At 48.5% G+C, this 14,543-nt stretch overlaps 1 protein-coding gene across 1 annotated transcript in view; it reads left to right on the top strand.

Moving 5' to 3' along the window:
• The first annotated feature begins 4,491 nt into the window (after positions 1–4,491).
• ACSL1 (acyl-CoA synthetase long chain family member 1) overlaps positions 4,492–14,543 on the top strand; it is a 69,795-nt gene continuing 59,743 nt past the window's right edge. The window contains exon 1 of the mRNA XM_068531895.1: positions 4,492–4,643. The gene's annotated coding sequence lies outside the window, so the exon portion shown is untranslated. The remainder of the gene's footprint in view (positions 4,644–14,543) is intronic.

Raw genomic sequence — 14,543 nt, 5'->3', positions numbered from 1 at the left:
TAAAATTCAAGAATAAAAAAATTTTTTAAAAAAAGCAAAAACTAAAAATATGCTATACTAATGTTAGATATTAATAATAGCAGAAATTGGATATGGAGTTTATGGAAATTCTGCAATTTTTCTGTAGATCTAAAACTGTTCTAAAAAATAATTTTAGGACTTCCCCGGTGGCGCAGTGGTTAAGAATCCGCCTGCCAATGCAGGGGACACGGGTTCGAGCCCTGGTCCGCGAAGATCCCACATGCCACGGAGCAACTAAGCCCATGCGCCGCAACTATTGAGCCTGTGCTCTAGAGCCCGCAAGCCACAACTACTGGGCCCATGTGCCACAACTACTGAAGTCCGTGTGCCTAGAGCCCGTGCTCTGCAACAAGGGAAGCCACCGCAACGAGAAGCCTGCGCACCGCAACGAAGAGTAGCCCCCGCGCACCGCAACTAGAGAAAGCCCACGCACAGCAATGAAGACCAAATGGAGCTAAAAATAAATAAATAAATAATTTATTAATAAATATTTTTAAAAATAGAGATTATTTTAAATAAATAAACTTTTTAAAAATCTCATATAAAGAAGCAATTAATGAGTATGCAGCCAAAATGGTAGGGGTAAAAACTTATTATAGAGGTCGGAGAAAATTAATAAAATGTTTAGATTTCTCCTAGTTTTTGTGAAATGTATGGTGTTATAAAGTTTTAAGATTTGAAATTTATTGTTATTTCTTGTTTCAATCTATAGAAACGTTCTCTTTTGTATTCAACTTTGTAATTTTCTTAAGGAGGCCCTCTAAATTATATAAACTTCCAGTTCCACAAAACCTGGATCCACGCTTGTTTGATCATGTGTGAATAGTTAGAAAAGTATGTCCAGTTCAACAACTGAGTACGTACTGTGTGTAAATAGTATGCTAGGACTTGCATAGGCGTGCAGGGTGGTGGTGGTTTATGAAGATTAATAGGATACAGTGCCTGCTCTCCAGACACTTACAGTTTCATGGGGGAGATGGTTATATGTCTAACGCAGACGTAGCCTCCAAACAGACTGAGTGACCAATGCCCAGCCACTGATGCCAACCCTTTCTTTAACCATCCACCTCCCAAGGTCTGGAAGTAAAAGCACATTGGCCATTATTACTTAATTAATTTATTTATTTTAGCTGTGCCAGGTCTTAGTTGCATCACGCAGGATCTTCGTTGTGGCATGCGGGATCTTTTAGTTGCGGCATGCAAACTCTTAGTTGTGGTATGCGTGCGAGATGTAGTTCCCTGACCAGGGATCAAACCTGGGCCCCCTGCATTGGGAGCGCATAGTCTTACCCACTGGACCACCAGGGAAGTCCCAGCCATTTTTTTTTTAATTGTTCATACATTAAAAAAAATTTTTTTATTGGAATATAGTTGCTTTACAATCCAGCCATTATTAACTGATGTGGCTTAGTTCAGAGGACCATGCTCAAAAGCAACAGATATAGACGATTAATAATCATCACAACTTCGCAGGGGGCAACTGCAAGTGAGGGCTTTGGAGACAAGGCCATTGTCAACCTGCCCCTCAGCTTGTCTCCAAAGGAGGACTTTGACTCACTTTAGCTTCTCTAGAAGATTGATGTAGATTTAGATCTAGCTGGAATTAGCCACAAAATTCTAATCAAGCCAAAATGTAATGGGGGTGAGAACAACTGAGAAGACTCAAGCTTCTGTTAGGAAATTCGTTGCACTGAAACCTCCAGTTGGCTCTTGGTCGCTCAGGTAGAGAGGCGTTTGGAAGAAATAAAGTAGAAAAGAGGTTTGAGACTGGATTCCTACTTGTACGCAAGTCACAAAATGGAACCCCCAACTGTGGAGTCTGGAACTTTCATTTTATGAGAAGACTGAGGCCAGAGGATGGCAATCCTTGTGACACCCTTCTAAGGTACGTACTCTTAATCTCGTTTTACAGAGGATGGAATGGGGCTTTATGCAGGTTGGCCCAACCCCAAAGCCTGTGTTCTCAACTTCTGTGCAATACTGCCACCCATCAAGTCTGTATCTGATGGTCACAGGACAACCCCATAAACTGTGAAAGTTTTTGAAATGATTACGGAGCAAAGGTTTTTTAAAAAGTCTTTGTGACCACCAGAAGGGTAGGATAGGGAGGGTGGGAGGGAGGCACAAAAGGGAGGGGATATGGGGATATATGTATATGTATAGCTGATTCACTTTGTTATACAGCAGAAACTAATACAACATTGTAAAGCAATTATACTCCAATAAAGATGTTAAAAGAAAAAAAAGTGTTAGTGCCGAACAGGACCTGAGAAATGATTTCATCTAGCCCCCTTAATTCCCGACGGGAAACCTGAACTTCTGGGGAGTGAAGTTTCTTCCCAGCGTCACACAGTAGTTTCTGCCAGCAGGCTAGGAATTGAGATGCAATCCCCGGTTGTGTGCCGGTCCCAGTCTAGAGCCTGAATTAAGGGCTAGAACCCAGGGACAGACATGCTCATTAGGAGAAAAGTGTCCTTGGAGAGGGAAGGGATAAGAGGAGGCAGCCAATAACAACTGTGACATGTTATGGGTGGAATTGAGGGCCCCCCCCCCATTTATATGTTGAAGTATTAATCCCTAGGACCTCAGAATGTGACCTTATCTGGAGATAGAGTCTTTACAGAGGTAAGCATGTTAAAGTGAGGTCATTATTGTGGACCCTAATCCAGTTGGACTGGTGTCCTTATAAGGAGAAATCTGGACACAGGCACATATGGAGGGAAAGCCACACAAGGAGACATAGGGAGAGGACGGCTCTAGAGAGAGGCCCGGAACAGAGTCTCCCCACACAGCCTTCAGAGGGAAGCAACTCTGCTCTCACCTTGATTTTGAACATCTAGCCTCCAGAACTGTAAGACGATACTTTCCTGTTGCTTAAGCCACCCAGTTTGTGGCACTTAGTTATGGTTGCCCCAGCACACTAATGCACCACAGACCTTGGGAAGCATCTGAGGCGGCACCGGGGCTGAAGGACCGGCAGGAGAAGCCAGGGGGCAAAGGAGAGGCTGAAATGATGAAATCACGGGTGGGGAGAAGGAGACACAGGCAGAGATCTAAATCCAGGGTTAGCAAGTGGAAACCCATACAAACGAAAGTGGAGTCCATTTTTTTCTTTTAAATGGAGAGTCAAGATCTAGCAGATCTAGATGGAGAAGGGGGCCTAGGAGAAGTGAGCTGTTACAGAGGCCGCGGGGGTGTGGGCTGCCTCACCATCAGTGGACCACCGTGCAGGAAACAAGTACTGCTGCCACGTTCAGATGTTCTGGAGCAGTGAGAGAAGCCCAGGGGAAGTCCTTAGGAGGTTATCATGGAGTCAGCTGCAGTCTGCTTTGAGGTCTCCGTGAGCACAAGTTCACCAGAATGTAAGTACAAGTACACTTGTACTGTACTGTACAGTGTACAAGTACACTTGCGCAGCCTATTATGGACGTGCTTTGGAGGCCGACTGCCTGATTTCCCAGTGACTTGCCCTCACTAGCATTCAACCTCTCTGGGCCTCAGTTTCTGCATCTGTGAAAAGGGAATAATGACTGCACCCACCTCATAGGGTTATGATGAAGATTCAATAAGATAATGTGTGTGAAATGTTTCAGTAAAATTCATCTGTCATTATTAGAGGTGTTTATTATAACAATAATTCTTCTCCTGCCTCCAATTCCAAGCAGTACTAGACAAGAGCCCTCCACGCACCGCGGGGCACAAGCGCCACTGTAACTGGGACCACCGGTATTAGAGGTTAAGGATACCGGCAGGCCACAGGTGCTAAGAGGAAAAAGTAACATTTGGGCTACGAGCCTGAAAAATATTGCGTTGGCTTCTGAAAGCCCCAAATCGGCATCGCATACTCGCAGACAGAAGCCCTCAAAATCGCACAGCCAGGACTGAGCAGAGGACAGGCCACAAGAATTGTCAGGTGAATACTGCCCTTGAGCGATGTCGAGCCTGCGCTCTGCTCCACCTATACCCGGGCTCACCCGTCCGGGTTGCTTCATGTCCAGGGCTCTGCAGAAATCCGGACCAGAGCCTTCCCAGCCAGGGAGTGTGGCGAAACTCTATGTGGGGGCCGTAGTGAAACCAGGTTAAAAGGGGTTGCGCACGTCGCTGCCGAAGAAAATAGGAAAGGAAAATCCTCGGGCCCCCAGGGCCCCTCCCTGCAAAAGCCCCCGCCCGCCAAGGAGTCAGCGGGGCACGCGGTTGCGGGTGGAAGTCGCAAAAGGGCGTTTCCCGGCCGCCGCGGCACCACAGCCTTCCGGGCTGAGCGACCACAATTTACCCCTTGCCCTTCCTCGGACTCGTTATGAAATCCACGGCAGTTCGGACGACTAGGGATACGTGTGCCCCGGGCCTCTCCGCGCCCTCCCGGCGTGCGCGCGACCAGACGGGAAGGCGAGCGCTCGGTGGGCGGGGCGGGGCGGGGCGGGGCCTGCTGTGGGGGCGGGGCCTGAGGGCGGGGTGGGCGCGATACGAGCGCCCGCCTCAGCCAGGCTCCAAGGCGGCGGGGCCTGGGGCGTAGCCAGCGCACGCAGCGGCGGCGGCGCCCTTAAATAGGATCCGGAGGCGGCTAGGGGTCAGCAGTGGGCTGCGGTGACAGCCGGCGGTGGACGGGAGAGCCTGTGGAGGAGGTGAGTGCTCTTGCCGCGGGGAGCCGCATCCGTGCCCGCTGCGGTGCCGGCGTCTCGGCGGGGCGCGGGGCTGAGGCTGCCCTGCCGGCCGGAGCCCAGGAGGTAGCGGCCGCAGCGGAGGCACGCGAACAGGGCCTCGGCTCGCAGGGACGTTCCGCTTTTCCGGCCTCTGCCCCGCGGTTCCTCGGGTTCCCGCCGCAGCGGAGGCCTCCGGGCCGCCCTAGCCGCCGCCGCTTCCTGTGCCGGAGCCGGGGATGCCGGCACGCAGCTCCCCGCGGGCGGCGCGGGCTTGGGGCTGGTGCACGGCGTGGTGCGTGTGACGCGCGCCGCCGGACCGGGTCCTTGTTTGTGTGGCGGCGGGGATCGGCCCGGCGGGAAGCCGGACCCGGAGCTGCAGATACCAGGCAATGATCCCGCGGGGCCGTGACGGTGCTCTCTGGGCCGCGGCCTCCCTCCTGCCCCCGTGGCGGGGTTTCAGGCGCGCTCGGACCGCGCGTGGAAGCATCGGAGCAGGCGGTCTCCCAGCCTCGGCGTGACGGTGGCCCCTGCGCACAGCGCCCGCGGGAGGGTCAAAGGCAGCATCAAAAGCCGGTTGCCACCATGTGGAAATTCTCGCGGTGCCTGCAGCGGAGTGCCCATATCCGCTGCACATGGCCGTGATGGAGTCATTTAAAGAGCCTGGCATGTTTTGAAATTAGGAAGCAAAAATCATGTTATCTATTACCTTGTAGCCTAGACGGTGACTTGTATGAACACGTGCACGAGAACCTAGAGACAGATGCTCCTGCTAATCAGTGTGTACGTTAGTATTGCAAACTCCTTCCCCACCCCACTCGCTTTCAAGGTTATGGAGCTTAACTAAGACCATTATAAAAGTGCCTTTGCCTTTGAAAGTTCAGACTTTTAAGCTTCTTGTTGGTGCAGGAATATACAGAGTGCCCTAACTGTTAATATCCTTACTTTTATTTTTGACCTTTGCTTAGCGTAAGAGAAACTGGTTAAATTTCACAGTTTCTGACACAAATTTCACCTGTGATTATCTCAATTAAACAATTATTTGCTTAACACTTACAAACAAAAAGCCAGTCAAAACCTCTGGTTTGATTCAGCATTTTCAGATGGAGGTGGCAGGTTAGATTGGCTTAAAACTTAAGGTCTGAGTTGACAGTCTGGTTGGGTGGGCTTGAGAAGGTGGGACTTTCAAAGGAACCTTCGCTTGCCATCAGGGTAGAGCCAGTCCTGGGAGACTTTCTTATTCTGACTCAACTGGGAGAATCCCTTCCCAGTATGAAACTTGACTCCTCATTTGGAAAAGACTGCATTAGACCAAAGTCTTTCACAGCTAAAATTCTGTGACTAGAAAAAGCAAACCCTGAAGAGCAGCACACTTCTTACCTCCCTCCCTCACTTAAAATAAGATAGACGCATCATAGACCATGTGTTACAGATTTCTGTTTTCTGCATTTGCTGTAAAATGAAAAGACTTTTATTAAATCACCCTTCTCTCACAATTATAAGCATGTTGACCTATTTCCTTCCCGCCTCTGTTATGCATAGTTTGGCAGTATTTTTATTATTGTTGTGGGCAGCCTGACTAAAAAGAATCTCTGGGCTTTTAAATTTGGGGCATTTAAGAGATAGATACTTGTGACAAAGGCAGGTAGAGACAGGTGTCTATTTATATCACAAAGGTCAAGGGTTCATAACTGTCTCTGCTTCTGGTTGAGAATAGCTGACAGTGTACCGCATGCCACAGTGTCCTGCTTGATATCCAGGGCTGGCTACATCTTTGGTTTTTGATGTAGCTGTCCTGTGGAAGTTTGGAAGAGGGGCTGGGGAAAGATCATGTTGTTTTGTCATTACAGCTGGGGATTTCTCCTCTCTCCCTTGAAGTTTCACTTTCCTGGAAAGAGCGAGACTGTAGGAATAGTAGTAATTTCTAGATGTGATACTCAGTAACCTTGGGGGAATAGATAATTTTTTAAGGTCGGTTGCTGAATTTATTGTGCAAATTTGCCACCTATGTCCATTATTCTTTTGCATTTACTATCTGTTATAACCAAATTCTGTCAGTGTTGACAGAATTAATCACGTTTTGTGAACAGTATTGTTTGGATGATGCAATGCGTTAGACTCCTGTCTTAGAAAATACAAAAGAACATCCTTTAAGGCAGCTCAGAGCTGTAGTTATCCTAAGTCCTCTTCAAGCTCTGCTCTCTGACAGGCCGTGGCCAGTCAGGAGGGAGATCAAAGATGCCAGAGTTTCTATTGAAGGTTATCGGTCCAACTTGATGTCCAGACAAACACATTAGAGTCACTTTGCTTTGACGCTCAGGGAACAGAGAAGGTGCCAGGGGTTGAGTTTGAGTTTCAACGTTCTAGTACTTAAAGGAGCTTTGGAGAGCTTTTAAACAAGCACAGGCCCTGAAGTCATAGCTGGACGTGATGAACTAGAAGGTAGAGGCAAACTTACCAGTGCCTGTGTCCACAACTCCATGCCATTTCCTCGCCCGTTCCTCATCTAAAATGCTGAATGCCAGCTCTTAAGAAATCCTAGTTTGTGTAAGCTCGAGGTGATACATAATTTGTACCACAGTGACAAGAGAAAAGGGTCACATAATTTGAGTTCGGTTCATTTTTCTGCTTTCTCACATCCTAACATTTAGAATTTCTTAACTGTGTTGGAGGCGACACAGGTATTAGTCATAACTTTTGTGGAATCAAGAGGGAAGGGTGAAATATGACAGAGCCTTCCCTGAAATTTGGCCGGCTTGGAGGGATGGCACTTTCTTTGGCCAAAAACTTAGCTGGAGGTGAGGACTGTTTCGCTGCTGCAGAAGAATACATTTGGCTGGAGGCCAGCGTCGTGTCTCTAGAATCTAAGATTTCAGGACTGGTGGCTCCATGTAGTTTTCAAGTTTTAAATAAAAATTTGAAAGCTGTCTAATATCTAAGTCAAAACCATTTGCCTCAGAAATCTGTATGTATAAATAAAACTATATATTTATATAAATACAGTATACAATAAGACATCATTTTTATAATATATACATTTAATGTTGTAATAAAAATCTATGCTTGTTATAGAAAATTTGTGAACTATAAAAAATAAATCTGGGAGTTCCCTGGTGGCCTACTGGTTAGGATTCTGGGCTTTCACTGCTGTGGCCCGGGTTCAGTCCATGGTCAGGGAACTGAGATCGTGCAAGCTACATGGTATGGCCAAAAAAAACCCCAAAAAACAAAGACCTCTCTTCAAGAGATTGAATACTATTAACATTTTCATGTATTTCCTTTTTGTGTTTTTCCAGATTTTTTTTTTTAAGCTTAGGTGTATATTTTTAATTGAAGATAAAATTTTTGATAATTTAATTTTAATCACCTAAGTTATATCATGAACAGTTTTTTTCATGTTGTTACATACTTTTGAAAAAAATGAGTTTTGAAGGTGACTGCCTTATATGGTTTATGGGATATGCCATAATTTATTTACCTTTCCCCTATTGTTGGATATTTAGGAACAACTGTCTATTTCAGAACAGTTCACCAAGCTTCTTATATATTTCAATATATATATTTTTAAGTTTGGGCATGTTCTGCTTTAAAATTGTTGAAATTGACAATGATTTGGAAATTATTTTTATTAGTGTATGGTTTTAATGGACTTCTGGGTTCATGTGTTCTAGTCAAAAGCTGTTGAAATAAGGATTTCATGCTTTGGAAAGATAAGTGAAAAGAAGTTAGGGCATCACAGGAGGAAATGTGGCTGCCTTTTGCACCATTTCCTCATTCGGGAGGGACTTCTGTTAAATGTATTATCTGTCCATTTGCACACTTATTTGGCCGCTATAGAAGCTGGCACTTTTCCCACAGGTTTGTAGTGGGGAAAATGTCCATATACGGAAGGCCAAAATGCCCTGAGTACCATTTATTCTTTTGTTAACCAGAGTAAAGAGAAAGTTCCTGCAGGAGCTCGTCTCTCCCTCCAGGCTCAGCTGTCAGCTGCAGAGCAGGGCAGTGTCAGCTGAGGGACAGGATAGGGGGTAACGACAGCTAACAGCGCCAGGCACTGTTCTTGGTGCTTCAGATCTGTTAACGCAGTTAATCCTCCCAACTACCCTGTAAGGTAGGTCCTCCTTTTATCCATATTTTACGAAAGGTAAAGGAACAGGTGCAGGGATTAAGTCTCCCAAACCAGGGTTTGAACCTAGGCAGTTTGGCTTCAGGGCCAGAGCGCCTAATGGCTTGGCTCTGCTTCTCTTTTTTTTAATAAATTTATTTTATTTATTTATTTATTTATTTTTGGCTGTGTTGGGTCTTCGTTTCTGTGCGAGGGCTTTCTCTAGTTGCGGCGAGTGGGGGCCACTCTTCATCGCGGTGCGCAGGCCTCTCACTGTCGCGGCCTCTCGTTGCGGAGCACAGGCTCCAGACGCGCAAGCTCAGTAGCTGTGGCTCACGGGCCTAGTTGCTCCGCGGCATGTGTGATCTTCCCGGACCAGGGCTCGAACCCGTGTCCCCTGCATCGGCAGGCAGACTCGCAACCACTGCGCCACCAGGGAAGCCCATTGGCTCTGCTTCTTGAACTTGAAGAGTTCTTAGTCCAGGGGGGCCTGGAAAGTTCTAGATTATCCAGCAAGACTGAGGACAGAGCTGGTTCTTCTTCCATATCATTGCTCCTTGGTCATCCCCTATCTCATTCACACGCTGTCTTTACTACCAGCGGGCTGAAACGATAACAGATTTTGATTCAGCTCCATTCGGCGAGTGATAAGATCACTTGCTACACAGCTGTGACTTTCTAGAAAATTAAAGAGTAAAAGGCTTTGCCTGCCCTGGAAGTTAGTCTTGTTCTAGACCGTGCTGGAAACGTTTAATAGACAAGAGAATAGAATTGTGGATTTGCAGGGTTTGAAGGCACAGAGGTATAGTCCAGTGGTTATGGCCTCCTTTCCTCAGGACAGTTTTAGGCAGAACCCCAATATATGAAATAAATAAAAGCAGGGCTGCCATGGTTTAAGGAGGGAGGGGTGGGAATCCCAGATCACAGAGACTCGAGAGGCGGTTGCTTCCTCACCTCTGAGACACTCCAGCGCACCCCAGGTTTCCCGGGTCCCTGAGCCTAACTCACTCATTGCCCGATGCAGTACCTGGTGCAGGAGAGGAGGTGACTTACCAAGGTTACACAAACTGTGTTCCCCTCGGGCCGTGGCACACAATGGAGTCTTTTCCCGGGCCCTATGCCTGTTCGAGGAACGGCCGGACCTCGGTGTCATCCTTGACTTGAGCCCCACCATCCTGCCGGTCAGCAGGTTCTGCGTATTCTGTCCGTGCTGCCCAGCACACACGCACTTCTTCCTTTCATTGTCCATGTCACTGCCCGAATCCAGAGTCTGCCGCCTCTCGTGTAGACAGCAAAAGTCCCTAGTTACAAAAAGAGGGGGGATGATGACTCTTCCTAACACAGAGTTCGGATCGAATCCCTCCTCCGCCCAGAAGCCTTCCAGGGTCCCTCTGGAAGGCCCCAAGTCTTCACGTAGCTTGGCTGTCGGGGGCTTCTGGGGTCTGGTTCCAACCTGCTGTTTCCCATGAGTCTCCCAAACCACTGTGAGCTGGGACTTTCGGAAAGAGACTCTGGTGGCACAGGGTTGAACCCAGGCCTCTGCACCCATGACTCTGTCTTCCACCCGACTTGCCGTCCCGTGCCCCGGCCGAGCCTCCCGGGCCTGTGTGCCCGCCGTCCCCTGTCCGCAGTGACGTTCCTCGTCCCACCCTCGTTGCTCACCGCTCCGCTCTTCAGAGGCACTTTCCCCAGAGGGACCCTCGCCGTCCTCAGACTCCACGTCGCTCCCTGAAACCCTCGGCTGACAGCAACTGGTGGTTAAAATGATGAAACACTCCCATTCCGGTTAGAAGACAGCTGCTACCCCAAGAGCCCTCACCCCTAATTCAGAAACTGAAGGGTTAGTGCCTGTCCGGGGAGGCTCTCCTGAATCCTGTTCTGGGGGTTGGGCTCTTCTTTTCCAGTTGGTTGGTGCCTGGCTGTGCTGGTTACTCCGCGTTTTGAGTGGCACCCCCCTGCCCTTCCTTTGCCTCTTCGTACGCGCATAGCTCACTTCCCCACTAGGTCCCCCAGCCACGCACTGAACTCTGTGCACTTAGGAGACCTAGTCACTGCCGTTTCTGTGTTTTCAGCAGCGTTTAACACAGGGCCTCGCTGCTAGTAAGTCCTTAGTATTATCTGATGATTGATTGAGACCAGGAGACATTCAGATGGACAGATGTCTCATAGACGGTGTCACTGACAAGAATGTACATTTCATCGTTCCAGGGTTGTATGTTATGATCCTGTGCAAGGCTTAGATCTTGTAGCTGAGATCAAGGTGTTGAAAATCTCCGGAGGCGCCCCAGACTGAGCAGCTGGCAGGGACCTTGTTGTCACACTGTCCAACCAACCAGCTCACCGGGGAGGGACCCGCAATGCAGAGGGTATGCCCAGCAGCCCGAGCAGGCTAGATGCCGGAGGCGGTGCGGGGCTGTGTTTCCCCTCCTGGCATGAGTCAGAGAGCAGCACGTCAGACTCCAGGGCCTCTCTGGAGGGCACGCAGGGACTCTAGCTGAGGTCCCGGGACAGACCGCCTCCGATGAGCCAGGCCCTTAGCCTGCCGGGGGCCCTTGCCTAGAGTCTCCTTCCTCCAGAGCAGCGCCCCCAGTCCGCTTGGCCTCAGCACTAGCCCAGGTGCCTGTGACCTGTGCTGTACTGCCCTCCCCGGCACGCTTCTTTCCATCACAGGGCGACGCGGAGTATTTTTGTCTCCCCCTGGATGGAAAGTCCATGTGCAGCTTGGGCCGGCACTGTTACCCTGCGTCCTGGGCGCTGCGGGCTTTTGCAGGCGCTCCGGTTAGCAGTTGTATTTACTGCTGCCCGTAGTCGGGAACTGACAGAGACTCTAGCCAGGTAGGTGACAGAGAGGAGGTGGAGCGCTGGTCTCCAAGATGGGGTGCATGTGCCCCGGGTGGGGAGAGACCATCTATTAGGGTGCAGGTGGATATATTAGAACTTCTGTAGATATTTATTTTTTAGCTTTCTTTTTAAATTCATAATTGTATGTTTCATAATGTTCAGAAAATATTTGCACATGTATACAGTTTATAAATAAGTACATCTACGTATTAGGGATACATTTACTTACGATTTTTGATGCATTATCAAAAGTTTAGAGAGCCAGAAAATTAACTCCTTCTCTGCCACCAGTGTGGCAAGACCCCTCCAAATGCCATTTTTAAAAGAAAGGAATTTGTTAGTTAAGGGGGGATAGACACTGCTTTGTGACACTGGGTTGTGATTCGTGTCAGATTGGCCTCTCACTTTAGGAGAGCCAGGTTAAATCTGGAAGATGGTTTGCCTTTGGCCAAAACTTGACAATGTAGAAAGAAGCATCCTTAGGACAAGGATTTCATTTTTTTCTGTTTTATTCACTCCTGTGCCTCAGGCAGTGCTGGATGTAGAGTGGGTGCTCCTTAAATAGTCTCAGTGTGTATATATGTACCTTCTTCTTGCATGACAATTAAATGTCATGCTGGGTTGGACACTTCAAGTCAATATTTGAGTTGGCTTTCTTTGTTTAAACCTTTGGTCAGTGGCAGTTTACAGCATCTGTGCCCGTTTTACTCCTCTTAACTGAGTTCTCAAAGCTGTAGGATCGTAGAGCTAAAACGGGCCTCAGAAGTGTCACCTGAATGATGAGATGTTTGGGGTTTTCTTTTAAGTTGTTTTTTAAGAATGAAACAATGCTGACAAGATGTTGATCATTATTGAAACTGAAGCTGGGGTTATTATGGGTACATGGTGGCTTCTTATACTACCCTGTATACTTTTGAATAGATTTGGAAATTTTCATAATAAAAATTTAAACAAAGCATAAAGGAAAAATAAAGACCCAAAACTAGCGTCACCTGTTCCGAGGAGGTACGGCCAGATGGGACAATCTCTTTTTTTTCCCCTTCCTTCTTTTAAACGCTGGGTCATTATTCTATAATCCTCTGCAACTGGTTAGATTCGTTTTGTCTTTAGCTTCCCCAGGGCTAATCACCTCTTACAGTTACCTGAACTCTGGGTGTAACCCTCGCTCACCGAGGCCTCCCTCATCCCTTCTCACACAATGAGCCAAATCCTGCTTAAACCTTTTCTCTGTTTCTCCTGTCGCTTCCTGCTGCACCACTGAGGGTGTCCCCTGAGCTGAAATCCGTCAACGCTCAAAAGTGGATTTCTCCCAAGTTTGGCAGTAGCTGGCCTTGTTCTCTCTCTGGGTAGAAATCTGCCTTTTATTCTGTGTTCCCTCACCCCCGCTTTGTTAGCCATTTCTCTGGTTTATCTGTCCCTTTGGAACCTTGGTCTGTTTTCAGAAGTGTAAGTATCTCTACCCAACCTTGTGTCCCCTCAGCCTCCTTATCCAGGTCATTGACATTTGATCACTGCAACCTCTGGGAGCTGCAAGGGCTGGTCCTGCTTCCTCTCTGGCTCCTGCACCAGCTTTGCCCAGACTGCCGCCCGGCTGCTCTCCTGGGAGAGAGGAGTGTCGGGCCTCTGGTTTATGTCACTGTTGTCCTTAACCTACCCGCCACCCCGAGTGCTGCCAGCACAGGCTGGGCCTTGGCGTTTCCCCACCCCCAGCTGCCTCTGCCTGTTCCTGTCTAGCTCTTGGCTCACTGGACCGCCCTTCCTCTGTGCTCCAGCCCATACACAGTGCTTTCTCCCCTCTGGCTCCTGGAGCCCAGGGCCCTGCAATAGTTTGGTTAACTCCTGCAGGTGTGTTAACTCCTGCAGGTGCATTAACTACTGCAGGTGAGTTAACTGCTGCAGGTGAGTTAGCTCCTGCAGGTGAGTTAGCTCCTGTAGGTGAGTTAACTCCTGCAGGTGTGTTAACTCTTACAGGTTAGGGGTTAGGGCAGACGGTGAGAGCTTAGATATGTATTTTCTGGGAGGGGCTTTCACCCCATCTGTCACTTTGCTGGAAGGACAGGTTACCACCCGGGGCCCTTTCTGGAGCAGGTGGGAAATACATAAATACAGGAGGAAATGAACTGACCTGACCTAGTTATAGCTTGTTTATCTTGAGAAACTAAAAAAAAAAAAAAAAAAATACAGCAAAGTACAAACAGTAATAAAATCATAAAACAAATACCCGTAGAATTGATGGTTTTTTTAACAATGGGCTGTTTTCTTTTTATGTCCTGCCATCACCCGGAGTTTCTGGGTGGGTGGGATCCTGTTATTTAGTCCCAAATGCCAGGACTGCGTGGCCAGCTTTTGCCTCTTTGAGCATCACCTTGGAGATGCTCTGTGGTGCTGGTGACAGAAGGGGCGAAGCTTCCCTCTGTCCCCCTCCCTTCCTTGTCCCCCGGGGGCCTACGCAGGCAGCAGGGGGGCTGACTCATGTTTTGCAGCTCACGGGGCACAGCCAGTACCTGGACGGACAGCTCCGTGCGTGTGGGCCTAACGTTCTTTCATGATTCTGTTCTGCCTCCTCCCATGGCCACTACCGGAAGTTGCTAGCTTTGGACAGAGCATCTGAAGGGGCCCCAGGACTTCGGTGCCTTCTCTGTGTGCAGCTCCTCAAACAAATGGACCTCCTCCCGGTCCTGAGGCCCTTAGAGGAGGGCCCCTGCCAGCTGGGTCCAGCCCTGGTCGTTGTGAAAGACATGGGTCCTGTTTCCTGTTCGATTGTTGTCCCCTTCTCTCGGGGTGCCTTCTGCTTCAGGGTTTACTTTGTGGTTCATTGCATGCCCGGAAGGTAGAGAATCTTTTCTTCTGGATTGTTTAGTGGCCACAAGAATTTTATTTCTTCTCCAGCTATCATCATAACAGGCTCTCCTTGTGTTGCCTGACTGCCCCATACCACG

This window comes from Eschrichtius robustus, chromosome 21, assembly GCF_028021215.1.
Source record: "Eschrichtius robustus isolate mEscRob2 chromosome 21, mEscRob2.pri, whole genome shotgun sequence".
Lineage (NCBI taxonomy): Eukaryota > Metazoa > Chordata > Mammalia > Artiodactyla > Eschrichtiidae > Eschrichtius > Eschrichtius robustus.
Note: the sequence above shows the minus strand (reverse complement) of the source record. Positions and strands in the feature narration are given on the sequence as shown.